Source organism: Cervus elaphus, chromosome 7, assembly GCF_910594005.1.
Source record: "Cervus elaphus chromosome 7, mCerEla1.1, whole genome shotgun sequence".
In the NCBI taxonomy this organism is placed as follows: Eukaryota; Metazoa; Chordata; class Mammalia; order Artiodactyla; family Cervidae; genus Cervus; species Cervus elaphus.
In genome coordinates this window covers 31,646,142-31,660,379 of record NC_057821.1, presented here as the reverse complement: position 1 = coordinate 31,660,379, position 14,238 = coordinate 31,646,142, and the positions used below count along the sequence as shown (strand labels likewise).

General features: G+C 39.2%; 6 non-coding genes across 6 annotated transcripts; all 6 read right to left on the bottom strand.

The window, feature by feature from the left end:
• Positions 1–1,790: 1,790 nt before the first annotated feature.
• TRNAM-CAU lies at positions 1,791–1,863 on the bottom strand. The gene has a single exon. It is a non-coding gene; the product is annotated as a tRNA-Met (tRNA).
• Positions 1,864–3,859: 1,996 nt separating this feature from the next.
• Positions 3,860–3,932, bottom strand: TRNAA-AGC. The gene has a single exon. It is a non-coding gene; the product is annotated as a tRNA-Ala (tRNA).
• Positions 3,933–6,532: 2,600 nt separating this feature from the next.
• Positions 6,533–6,605, bottom strand: TRNAM-CAU. The gene has a single exon. It is a non-coding gene; the product is annotated as a tRNA-Met (tRNA).
• Positions 6,606–11,988: 5,383 nt separating this feature from the next.
• Positions 11,989–12,061, bottom strand: TRNAM-CAU. Its single transcript has one exon. It is a non-coding gene; the product is annotated as a tRNA-Met (tRNA).
• Positions 12,062–13,565: 1,504 nt separating this feature from the next.
• On the bottom strand, positions 13,566–13,638 carry TRNAA-AGC. Its single transcript has one exon. It is a non-coding gene; the product is annotated as a tRNA-Ala (tRNA).
• Positions 13,639–14,075: 437 nt separating this feature from the next.
• TRNAV-AAC lies at positions 14,076–14,148 on the bottom strand. Its single transcript has one exon. It is a non-coding gene; the product is annotated as a tRNA-Val (tRNA).
• Positions 14,149–14,238: the final 90 nt, after the last annotated feature.

Here is a 14,238-nt window from a genome sequence, read left to right as displayed (position 1 = left end):
AAAGAAGTTGTAAGATCTTAAAGGATTGAGGTTTATTCTTTAAGCTCTGAGATTAATAATAGCAAGAGTCCTTCTGTACCTGTGGCCTAGTACACTAGCTGGCTCGGAATACATCCTTCATAAACACAGAATGGACAAAGGCATAGGTTCATGAGAAGAAAGAGAAAGATTCTGGAGAGCTGTGCGGGAAGGATCTACAGTATTTAAGCACATATCGAGATATTGGGTGTAGAGATTTGAAGGAGAAGAAAGAGTCAAAGGCATGTAGAATACTTGAATCTGGGTGGTAAACACAAGTGATTGTGAATTAATATCTGATGCATGGAAGATTAAATCCTCTCATTTATAATAATAGTGAATTAACAAATGAATTGTTCTGGAGGAAAAGACTAAGTGCAGGGTTAAAGGAAAAGGCTACATTTTAGTATAGAAAAAAAAAATCAGCTTTGCGCTTCTGGTTTTGCTCTGGAGAGCCACGCGAACTGAAAAAAAAGAAGGTTCAACTATTCTAAGCTTCAATTTTCTCTGTAAAATGGGAATAATGATATTTGGATGAACTGCAAAGCTAAATCAAACAACTTGCATAAGATTAATAAACATGTAGTATAATTTTTAGCACCCACTGCTGAAAAACGAGTTTTTTTATTCCTCTTCATTCTTTTGTATTCGGTATTCCAAGTCCCCAGTGGTGGTCATTCGTCTCTCAAAGGGTCAGAGAGGCAGCAAATAGAAAGAGGTAACTAGCATGGTGCTTTCTGCAGCCTGAAGGTGCCTCCCTTCCTTGAACCCTTAAGGGGAAGCAACAGCAAGGTCAAATCTGCAGGAAGGAAGCTCTGGACAAACTAACCTTCAGAAATCCAACTCTGAGTATCATTTTGGTAATGTGTATAAGAAGTAAAACAGAGTATCATTTCTCTTTCACATTTTAAAGGAAAATCAACTGGGCAAAGTTGGAATCCCACAATCCGTAATCACATATGTCACCATATTGTCTCTGGTCCCCAAAGAATAAAGTGGTTTCAAGATATTTGATTATCCTGAAAAGGCTACTACACCATCTACACTGTCAGCAGGCCAGAAGTGACCCCTGTCTCTGCTTTCTCCCTCCAGCCTCCAAGCTCACAATGCCAGAGATAAAGTGTAAGAACCCTCACAAACCACATTAGTTGAATCTTCAAGCTCCCTGCATCCTGCCACTCTAAAAGACATGAAAGATGGAGGGATGTAGCTCCACAAGGAAGGAAATTTGGAGACTTTATTCACTCTTGATTCACTGCACCCAGAATAGTGGTGTAAACAAGAATTATTTGTTTCATGATTAAAAGAATAAATGATTTTACATCTTCCATTCCTTAATTGCCATTGAGTGTCCTTTAGAGCACCAATGTGAAAGAGCAGTCTTCTATCAGATGGAGAAGACACAAAAATATCATATTTTTGTGATGTGGTCTACATTACTTCATCTATGATTTTACTGAAGTTACTGGGGAGTGCAACAGACTTGCAATCTAGTATTACACTCCTGAGCAAATAATGGATCCTTTATCAAATGCTTATCTGGCAGCATTTGATCATTTTACTTTGTTGTTCAGTCCCTCAATTGTGTCTGACGCTTTGCGACGCCATGAATTGCAGCACCCCAGGCTTCCCTGTACTTCACTAACTCCCGGGGTTATTTTATGTTGATTTTTTGTTTGTTCCTTTCGGTTTGGTTTTGGTGCAGCCTGTATACGTTTTCTTTTTAGCAGAGTTAACATTAGATTAGTTCGACTGCAGAGGAAAAAACAAGCTGCCCTCTCTGAGGCTCGAACTCAGGACCTTCAGATTATGAGACTGACGCGCTGCCTACTGCGCTAAGAAGGCAGACAAGATAATGTTCTTACATTCTAATTAAAATATGAAATGATATTTTTCAGGCACATCTATCAGTTTCCAGCTTTTAAAAATGTAACCAATGTTCTTTGAAAACCATTCCATATATGACAGTGCTGCATCCGGCGGATTCTACGCTCTGAAATGATGGCGTCCACACCTTTACGGTATACATCCACCAGTTGGACACTCTGGCCAGCAAGACCAGGAACAATCCTGACTTTTGCGGCTCTTTTCCTCTCTTGTGTTCCAGTGATTGGCCTCTTCTCTCCCTCAGAGATCTCACTCTTGCTGCTTCTAAGTCGCTTCAGTCGTGTCCGACTCTGTGCGACTCTAGAGACGGCAGCCCACAGGCTCCCCCGTCCCGGGGATTCTCCAGGCAAGAACACTGGAGTGGGTCTCACTCTTGCACTTTCTTTATATTCAAAAGAAACTTAGGAGATACCCAGTTAATATTAATTCACTGACTGAGTGAATGAATACTCCTCAAGTTTGTCTACACTCCATATGTCTTTGTCTCACTCTACATCTCCACTTGCATGAACAGGACAGGAGATGTTCTTTCTACAAAAACCACAGACTGGAAAAAAAACAAAAACCAAAAAACCACAGACAGACTTAACAAAAAAGCTGTTTTTCTTCAGCCTTTTGGGCTATTAATTAGACTAAGAGATTTATGAAGATTATTTCATATATTCCAATTGAATTTTGACAACTAGGTGTCATAATTTGCATTTCCCACATGTGTTGGCAACTGAGAGAAGTTAAGTAATGTGTCTGCTAAGCCGTAAAGTCTGAATTGAGAAGCAGATTATTTAATTCCACATTATGTTATTTTTTTCTGCTCCAGCAGATAATCTCACTGTACATTCTTCTCCACAATAGCTCATTTATACACACTGTAATTCCCAATCTCTGCTGGCGTTTCGGGCTTAGACTTCCAAGTTAAACTTTGGCTCATTCTCTTCCTTCAAAATCCACTTTCACTGAATAATATTGGCAAAGCTGAACACTATTTTGTGAAGCTCTCTTGAATCTATCACTTCCTTTCCATTTAGTCAGCTCATATTCATTGGGGAGCTGCTATGTGCCTGGCACTGCAGTAGATTCAGGTATTTCAGAAGGAATCTGATCACCCAGACATCTGGAGCTAGAAGGATGTATATGTGCAAGGGACAATCCTTTTCCAGATTCACCACTTTGAGTCTTCCTGGCATTTACAACTAAATAATGACTTTAAAAATATATGTTCATGATGTCCCTCTGCTTCACTCCGACCATTCTTGATTTTTTAGTTTTGATATGATCTTGCTTTTCTCTCAACTCTTTGGCTCTTCTTTCCACCGTTCTATATTGTGATTTTGCTCTATCGGGTCAATTAGATCCACTGGTGAATGGTGTAGTTTAGTTAACTACTAGATCTATCATTAATGAGAGAGAAGTTTTGACACCTATGATGATAACTGTGGGTTTCTCTATTTTTCCTTTCAAGTTTATCAGTTTCAGTTCATGAATTTTGAAGTTCAGTGATCAGGGACATATACACACAGGATAGTTTATTTCATTGGTAAGCTAACACCTTATAATTATGTAACTTCTCACTTAATAACTGAAAATTTGAAATCTACTTTGTCTGACATTAATATATCCACTTCAGCTGTTTTTTGATTAATACTCTGTGGTGTCTGTTTTCCCATATTGACCCTGCTCTGCCCTACGCTTCTCAGGATTAGTCAGTCTTGCAGCCAAGTTGCAGGAAGAAACAGGAATAAAGAGAGCATTTGGGCATATTCCTTGAGATGACAAGCTATTCTGAACAAACAGAAAGCAGATTATAGGTTGATAGTAGATATATATACCAAAAGGACAAGTAGAGCTGGTCTCGTCCTTGCCCAGAGGAGAGTGCAATGTGTGTTTTCTCCTTTTTTTGTATAGGTTGCAAGATTTGTGGTTGTCAGCTGGAGCTCCTTGTTGAAGGAGCCAAAACTGGAGAATGTGGGTATTGATCCCACTACCTCTCACATGCTAAGCGAGCGCTCTACCACTTGAGCTAATTCCCCACCCTCATGTATATCTTTTTTCCTCTAGCTTTTCAGAGTACCATCTCCACTTTATTTACTCTTCTGAGCAGCCTGAACTTCAGAAAATATCAAGGTCCTTAAAGTGAAACCAGGACTGGACTAAGGGCACAACTTCTCAAAGATGCCTAAGGCAATAGTGCGATTGGTATCTATGCCTCTGCTGAGGAAGGGAGGAGAAGTCACCATGGGAAAAAGAAGAGACAGAGGCAACATTCTGGGGTTTCACTGTTGACTGAAGAGAAACCGGAAATTAAGAACCCATGTAGAAAAAAATGGTTGAAAGAAAATACATGCAAAAGGAAATAGGCTTTTAATTTGTTCTAGTTTTCACCCAACTTTAAACTGTTATCCTGGAGAAGGGAATGGCCACCGACTCCAGTATTCTGCCTGGTGAATCCCATGGACAGAGGAGCCTGGTAGGTCACAGAGTCGGACACAAATGAGTGACTAACACTAAACTGCTATCTGTTGTGACTTTTGTAACAGTAGTCCTAAATACCTGTGTTCCCTTACATCTTTTTTTGTTATTCACTAATTCAGTTCAGTTCAGTTCACTAATTAGAAAGCAGAAAATTCTGTCTGGGAAAATTTCAAGTTATATAAACTGCCATTCATCAATAAAATTTAAAACATCAAGTAAGGCATAACGAAAGAGCAAAATAAATTGATAGAACCAGAGAGTAACATTTTGGAAATTAATAAAATAATTTATTAATTTGATCTACCTATTTCCTATCCTTACCTAATACTTCCATTTCAAGGCCGAAGCCATGTTTATGCCTTAACTCCAGGCAATGAGGACACAATGATTTGGGCCTATAGATCCTTATATTCTAGAGGAGAGACAGGAAATTTAATTGAAAATTCATAAGACAATTTCTAAAACACAGTGCTTGTAAGGAAGGTGGCATAAGTTGATGGACATATTGAAATCACGATAAGAGGCATTAGCTAGGGAGGGGGTTCTCAGAAGCAAAGTAACATTTGACTTAGGGGCTGAGTGCCAAGAAGTAGGCATATTACTAAGTCTGATTCAAAATGAGAAGTTATATTAGTCAGGATCTGAGAAGTGAAGAGAAGTCCTCTGTGTGCAGTTGGGAAACCCAGACAGAACCCAGTTGCCAAATGCCCACAGAAAAGTCAAAATGTAAGAAAATTTCCAGCTCATTTCAAGACTGTGGAGCCAAAGGCCTAACCAAATGGTGGGCTTGCTGAAGGACCACCCTTTCACAGAGCCTCCAAGGGCATCATCCATAGGATTCTTTGTGCCTGAAGAAGCTTAAGATCAGGTTAAAGGAAAGGGAAGTCTTTCAGTGAAAAGCAAAGTGCAAGGGCTGTTCACAGTTCTGCATGGTAGAATCATGACCCTCTTTAACGTTCCTTCCTGTTTTGGGACTTCATCAGGATCTGATCACTAATGCTGTGAAATATATTTCCTGTATTACCTGCTGGAATCCCTCCTGCCTCATTTAAAACATTTTAGCTGCCTGTGCAAAGAGGAAAAACTCTATTTGGGATTCTGTATGTGGAAGTCAAATATCACCAGATTGTTTCAATTCTTGGAGATATTTCTGAAGGTGTTAATTTGGACTGTCATTACAGGTACTATGATGGTTGGGTTGAAATGGATGGGTAAGAAACTTCCATAACGAAGAACTACCCAAAGATCCTACTCCTATTCTTGTTCATGAGTTTGCTCTAAGAATTCCCCTGATTTCACATCTTCTTTTTTATTTTGTTTTTGACAATCTGGATCTTTGTGGTTCCCTCTCAGACCCAGGCCACTCAGTCCTCAGACCCACAAGTTCTGTTGTCCATCCTGTCTCTTTAAATCCCTCAAGAGACTTCTCTCTTTCCCCAGGTCAATAGGTCCCATAAATGTCGATTACAAAATAGCCTTCTTTTCACCAGATTCTATTTACAAGGATGGGAGGTCCACTCTCCCATTAGCCAAAAGTCATGAATGTTGAAAAGGAAAGGCCAGCATACTCCAGTACAGATCATGCTCACTCCCTTCACAGCACGTTTTTTTTTTTCCTTATTGTAGCATAATGAGAAAGTGGGTGCGTGCGTGCTTAGTCACTCAGGTGAGTCCAACTGTTTGCGACAAAGAGTATTATTGGTCAAAGACCAAGTCTGTGCTCTCTTCTGGGTGAAATAAGAAAAGAACCAGAAATTTATAAATCATCATTTTAAAAAGAAATCCAATATTTCCTGAAGTTGGGTTCAGGAAAGAACCTCTGAGGACTCAGGTCCTGTGGAGAAGGAATGATAGAGCAAAACTGGTGGAAACAAGTATCTTTCCCATTAGCTTTGAGTGCAAAGAAGTCTTTGTAACATTTAACCTAATTCCCATGTTCTAACTCTCTTTTTGATCTGAGATCTTTCTGGTGAATCTAAACTTCTTCACCAATGATTTTACTGAAGTTACTGGGAATTGCAAGAAACTTAAAATCTAATTTCAACTTTCTAAGCAAATATTCAGTCATTTTTCAAATGTTTTGCTGGCGCCCACCTAATTTTACTTGCTGTTGGGTTTTTCCTGCAACATAACTTTAGCCAGGCCAAAAAGTATGATCTGCCCTCTCTGAGGCTCGAACTCAGGACCTTCAGATTATGAGACTGACGCGCTGCCTACTGCGCTAAGAGGGCAGATAGTGTAAATAGTTCCTATTGAAAGTAGAGAGGAAATAGTATTTTCCAACCACCCACACTTTTATCAGTTCCTAGTTTTTAATAAATACTTGAAAATCATTCCAATAAACCAATGACAAATCCAGTGGTTTCCGCACTAGGAATGATGCAGTCCAAGCCTTTCCAGTATACACCCAAAAAATAAGATTATCTGGGCTGCATGGCTAGGGACAATTAATGTGCTGTCTTCTTAGCCTTGTGTTCCAAAGATGTGCTTTTTCCTGCTCTCAGAAATCTCAGCTGATCTTACATTTTCCATGATCTCATTGGTGAAAGAAACATAGGAATTGCCTAGTTAATATTAGTTCACTGACTGAATCAATAGTCCTCAAGTCTGGACTTCTCTGTCTTACTCCACATCTCCATTCATACCTACATGGCTAGAGAAATTCTTCCTGCAAAAACCACAAACTGACAAAAAGCTACCTTGTGTTTTCAGCCTTACATACTAATTCATACGAAGAGATTTATGGAGATTATTTCATATAGTCCACTTGAATTTAGGTAATAAACCTATGTATCATATTTTGTACTTTTCAGACAAAATGATGGCTCAGAGAAGTTAAGTAATATTTCTGTTAAACAGCAAAGTATGAATTGAGAGAAATTATTAGATTCCAAATTGTGAGTTCTCTCTCTACTCCAGCTCACACCCACTATCTAATTCCCAACTTCTGTGCTGGACTTTTGGGCTTAGACTTCCAAGTCCTTCAAAACCCACATCAAATGATCTGCCAAATACTAAACATTATTCTTGTGCAGCTTTTTTGAATCTATCACTTCCTTTCCGTTCATTCAGTGCATTATTGTTGTGGAGTTACAGTGTTAGGCACTGTAGCAGGTTCAGGGGACTGAGAGGGAATCTGATTACTCCAGGCCTCAGGAATAGGAAGGATAAATATGGAAAAGGAATGATCCACTTCCAGTTTCACCACTTTCAGTCTCCCTGGCATTTACAGCTAAATAACTCTTTCTGAAATACTACTTTTCTGCTTCTCACTGACAATTTTTGGTTTCTTTGTTTTGATATAATTTTGCTTTTCTCTCAACTCTTTGATCCTTCTTTCTACTGACTCTACAACTTTACTTAATAAGGTCATTTAGATTCAGTGGTGGATAGTGTTAAGTTCCACACTGTATTTTCCAATTTGTTATCTACTAGATCTAACAATTAAAGAGAGAAGATTGTTGACATCTTCAACAATAATTGAGGACTTTTCTATGTTTCTTTTCAGTTTCATTAGCTATTGCTTATGGGTTTTGAAGCTCTGTGGTCAGGGGCATACACATTTAGGATAGTTGTTTTATTAGTGAATTGACATCTTATAATTGTATAGCTTCTCAAAGCAATACCTGGAATTTTTCTCTACTTTGAAATCCACTTAGTCTTATAGTAATATATCTACTTTATTTTTTTTTATTAATGTTTGCATAGGTCTATTTCCCTATTCTTTGCTTTCCATCTCCTATGTAACTTTTAATCTTGAGTACAGCTTTTCATCTCACAACTAACTTTATTTGAAGTGAATTCCTTCTAATCATCATATATATTTTTAACGTATTGTGACAAACTGATTTTATTTGATATATCTGGATTGTTAGAATGCATTAAAAATAAATTGCTGACTATAATAACTCAAATAATATTATTACTAGTAAGTTTGCTTTTAGATTTACTAAATAATTTATTAATAGCTTGTTTCCTTTGTTTCTTGTTTTTCTCTGCTCCTCTTCCTCCCTACCCTTACTTGATTCATTTAAACATTTTTAGTAGGTGGTGTATTGATTACCATATACATCCTTAGTATTTCACAGTATACTTAGAATCAATAAATTACCATTCAAGTTGTGTATAGAAACCTCACCACCATTTAGTCTCTTTACCACAACCCCTTCATATAGTACATATAGATACAATGAAAATTCCGTCAGACAATGTAATGATTTTCACTTTCAAGCATCAAACATACTTTAAAGAATTAAAGAGGAACATAAAAATCTATTATGCTTTCCCAGCTATTTCCTTCTCTTCTATGGTTCCAGTGACAAATTGAAATCATAAGGGAGTAATCACAGTTCAGGCATACAAAAATGGGGAGGATGGCCATTGAGGATCTGGCCTTGGACCAGTCCCTATATCACTGTACCAAACCCAGGGCCACCACCAACCATAGTCGGAACAACATCCACCAGCTGCAAACTTGTAGTTTCAAGGTTCCCCCTTGTAACTAAGTAACCATTGCAGACTCTAACCAATTCTTGCTTAATAAGCTGTCTTTCTTCTTGTTAGCATCAATTACAATGCTAGACAAACAACTTATGTCACTGTGTGGCCTTGCAGTTTTTTCCCTTCAATAAGCTTCCTTCATTTTGTAGTCCAGTGGAACACAACTCCTGTGCTTCTTAAATCTGTGTTTCGCAAGCTGCAGTCCTAGTAAACCTCCAATATGGGCTATTTAATTTCAAATTAGTTTCTGTTTCTGAAATTTTGGTTAACTTTCTTCATTTATACTATCCTATATATTTCCTTCTAGTATCATTTTCTTGTCTCACAGCATTACTCTTTTCTAGAATTTCCATTAGCAATGGAGTCACTCAGTTTACCTTCAAATGAGAAGGTAAACTTTATGTCTGTCTGAAGGGTATTTTTGCTAAATTTAGCTATTAGATTGGCAGGTCTTTTCTTTCAAAATAACATAAAAATCATGTTATTTTGTTATGGTTCTTATAGTTTCTGATGAGAAATTAACAATCATTCAGATTGCAGTTTCCATTTCATTTTCTTCTGGTACTTTTAGAGCAATCCCCTCCCCTCCCCCCGCCCCCTCCCCCACCTTTCTAGTTTCAAGCAGTTTAATTGTCATCTGTCTGCCTATGGGTTTATTTGATTTTATCCTGCTTTAGGGTTGCTGAATGTTTTTATTCTGGTTTATATCTTTTGCCAAATTTGAGTAACCAATTCCCCCCCCCTCCAATTGTTTCCCTTCCTTCCTCTATTGGGTCTCCACTGATGTGAATGTAAGCACTTTGCTGTTTTCCTGTTTGTCCCTGAAGTTCTGTCCATTTTTTAAAGTACACTTGTCTCTTTGTCATTTGGATTGAGTATTTGCTATTTTCTGTCTACACATTCTTTTTTCAGGTCTGAAGTTGCAATTTGGATGTATATTTTTTTGCAAGTACTTCTTAAAAGCTGGTGAATGTGGGTATCAATCCTACTGCCTCTCGCATGCTAAGCAAGCACTCTTCCACTTGAGCTAATTCCCCACCTTTATCAAGCTCTTTTCCCCAGTGTTTCAGAGTACCATCTCCATTATTCGCTTGAAACCAGGACTACTAAGGGCACGTCTTCCCAAAGACGACCCGAAGCAAAAGTGAGATTGGTACCTATTCCTCCTCTAAGGAAAAGGGGTGAGGAGGAGCCATGGGAAACATTCAGTGCCCCAAATTTCACGTTTCAGACTCTCTGAGATAGAAGTGAAAATGTCCCAGTTGGGAGGACTCACCCAGAACAGCCAGCTATACAACAGGACTACCTGAGGATGATTATCTGTTTCTTAAAAATGAGATGAAAATGACAAACCAACAGGAGTGCGGTGATCACTGATACCTTTTAGGGGAGAAGGTGAACTGATTTTCCCCAGATGATGGAAGGCAAAAAACACAGCTGTTTCTGCTCGGTTTCCAGCCAAGGACCTCTCGCGTGTTAGGCGAGCATGATGACCACTACACTAGGGAAGCTCATGCTTTGTTCTATTTTAAGATATTTTCCCATTGTTACTGAGGCATGTCGTGAGAAATTATATATCTACACCATATAATACAGCAATAAAAAAGTACAAAATGTTACAGATAAGAGCCATTGGAAATAAGACACAAGAGCATGTTACAGTGAAGGAAAAAATATGGGCATTGAGCAGTACAGATGAAGAGTGATGATGCTGTTAAAAGATAATGGTGTTAAAAGTGCTGCACTCAGTATGGCAGCAGATTTGGAAAACTCAGCAGTGGCCACAGGACTAGAAAAAGTCAGTTTTCATCCCAATCCCAAAGAAAGGCAATGAATGTTCAAACTACCACAGACTGAACTCATTTCACATCCTAGCAGGGTCATACTCAAAATCCTCCAAGCTAAGCTTCAACAGTACCTGAACCAAGAACTTCCAGATGTACAAGCTGAATTTAGAAAAGGCAGAGGAACCAAAGATCAAATTACTAACATCTGTTGGATCATAGAAAAAGCAAGAGAATTCCAGAAAAACATTTACTTTCGCTTCATTGACTACACCTTTAACTGTGTGGATCACAACAAACTGCGGAAAATTCTTAAAGAGATGGGAATACCACCTTACCTACCTCCTGGGAAACCTGTATGCAGGTGAGGAAGCAATGGCTAGAACTGGACATGGAACAACCGACTGGTTCCATATTGGGAAAAGAATATGTCAAGGCTTTGTATTGTCACCTTGCATTTAACTTATATGCAGAGTACATCATGCGAAATGCTGGGTTGGATGAAGCTCAAGCTGGAGTCAAGATTGCTGGGAGAAATATCAATAACCTCAGATATGCAGATGACACCACCCTTATGGCAGAAAGTGAAGAGGAACTGAAGAGCCTCTTGATGAGGGTGAAAGAGGAGAGTGAAAGCTGGTTTAAAACTCAATATTCAAAAAACCAAGATCATGGCATCTGGTCCCATCACTTCATGGCAAATAGATGGGGAAACAATGGAAACAGTGAGAGACTTTATTTTCTTGGGCTCCAAAATCACTGCAGATGGTGAGTGCAGCCACGAAATTAAAAGACGCTTGCTCCATGGAAGAAAAACTATGACAAACCTAGACAGAATATTAAAAAGCAGAAACACTGCATTGCTGAAAAAGGTCTTTCTAGTCAAAGCTATGTTTTTTCCAGTAGTCATGTATGGATGTGAGAGTTGGACCATAAAGAAAGCTGAGTGCCAAAAATTTGATGCTTTTGAACTGTGGTATTGGAGAAGACTCTTGAGAGTCCCTTGGGCTGCAAGGAGATCAAACTAGTCAATTCTAAAGGAAATCAGTCCAGAATATTCATTGGAAGGACTGATGCTGGTGCTGAAACTTTAATATTTTGGCCACCTGATGTGAAGTACTGACTCATTGGAAAAGACCCTGATGCTGGGAAAGACTGAAGGCGAGAGGAGAAGGGGATGATAGAGGATGAGATGGTTAGATGGCATCACCAATTCAATAGACATGAGTTTCAGCAAGCTCCGGGAGATGGTGACAGACAGGGGAGCCTAGAGTGCCACTGTCCATGGGGTCAAGGGTTGGACGAGGCTGAGCAACAAATATAAAACACCTGCCCTCTCTGAGGCTTGAACTCAGGACCTTCAGATTATGAGACTGACGCACTGCCTACTGCGCTAAGAGGGCAGATGGTCAGGGCTTCTGGCATTGAAGGTAAAATATATAATAGTACTTTCCAGGCATGTCCATCAGGTTCCAACTTTTAAAGAATGTAACCATGCCACTTGTAAATCATTCCATTTAAACCAGTGCTGCCCCTGAAGTGCTTCCATTTAAACCAGTGCTGCCCCATTCCACATCCAGGAATGGTGGAGTCCACACCTTTCCAGCATATACCCAACAACTGGACCCTCTGGCCCGCAGTACCATTTGTACTGGCCCAGTAACAATTGTACTGGTCTTTTGCTGCTCTTTTTCCCTCTTTGGTCTAATGATCTGCCTGTTGCCTCCTTCAGAGACCTCAGTCACTCTTACAGTTTCTTTGGTACCTTACATTCAAAAGAAATTTAAGAAGTACCCAGTTAATACTATTAATAGTTCACTGACTGACTAAGTGAATGAATACTCCTCAAATTTGTCTGCACTCCATACTTCTTTGTCTCACTCATGTCTCCAGTTGCATCTACATGCCCGGAGATATTCTCCTTACAAAAAAACACAAACTGAACTTAATTCAAAACCTTCTCATTTGTTTCAGCCTTATAATTATACTAAGGGATTTATGGAGATGATTTCATACATTCAAATTGAACTTCAGCAACAGAAGTAGGCATCATAATTTACATTTTTCAGATATAATGGAGACTCAGAAAAGTTAAGGTCCCAGAGCTGCTAAGTAGCAAAGCATGAATTGAGAAACAGATTTTTAAATTCCAAATTGTGATTTTATTTTTCTGCTGCAGCTGAGGGTCTCACTGTCTGGTCTCCAAAATAACTCATCCATCCAAACTCTAACTCCTAACCTCTTCTGTGCTGGTGTTCTGGACGTAGACTTCCCAGTCAATTTTGGCTTATTCTCCATCTTCAAAATCCACACTCACTGTCCTGGCAAATACTGTTATTCTTGCGAAACGCTCTTAAATCTATCACCTCCTTTCCATTCAGTCAGGACATATTCATTGGGGAGTTGCTCTGTGCTTGGCACTGCAGTAGGCCCAGTTGATTCAGAAGAAATCTGACCACCCAGACCTCTGGAGTATGTATGTTGTAAGTATGTATATTGACAAGGGACAGTCTTCTGGTTTCACTACTTCCAGTCTTCCCTGGCACTTACAACTAAATAATACTTTAAAAAATATTTGCTTCCAAAATGTCTCTTTGCTTCAATCTGACCATTCTTGATTTTTTATTTTTGATATGATCTTGCTTTTCCCTCAACTCTTTGAGGGAAACTTCATTGTGATTTTGCTGTATAAGGTCAGTTCGATCCATTGATGTATGGTGGTGTTTATTTTTTTGTTGATTTTTATTATCTACTAGATTTATCATTAATGAGAGATGTACATACTGAAGGCCAATAGAGCCAAGGCTGTCCTGTTTTGCCCTTGCCCAGGGAAGGGTCCAAGTGTCTGATTTTTTCCTTTCTACAATTTAGAAGATTTGCAGTTCCTCAGATGAAAGAGTTAAAAACTGGAGAATGTGGGCATCGATCCCACTACCTCTCACATGCTAAGCGAGCGCTCTACCACTTGAGCTAATTCCCCACATCCAGCATGAATTTTTTCCTTCCATTTTTCAGTGGACTGTATCCACGTCATTATTCATTCTTCCAGGCTGCCAGAACTTCAGGAAATGTCAAGGTCTTTAAGCTGGACTAAGGGTCCATCTTCTTAAGGATCCTCCAAGGCAAGAGAGTAGTTGGTACCTATTCCTCTGCCAAGGAGAAAAGAAAATCACTGTGACAAAATCTGGCCAAAAAACTATGGGTTTCAGATTTCCCCGACAGAAGAGACCACATCCCATTTGGGAGGACTCACCCAGAACAGTGGGCTAATGCGGCTGGACTATCTCAGATTGATAACCTGTTTCTTAAACATGAAACTAAAACAGCAAAGCAACAGAAGTGAGATGATCACTGGTTCCCTTTAGCGGAGGCAGAGGGCTGAGTTTTCCCAGAGAGTAGAAGGTACAAGGGAGCAATTGTTTCTGCTCAGTTTTGAACCAAGGGCCTCCCACATGTTAGGCAAGTGTGATAACCACTACACTACAGAAACTTACACATTGCTTTATTTCTGGAATATTTCTGGGATTCTTACTGAAGCAGGTCTTGAGAAGTTACATATTTACATTATATGCAAGAAGAA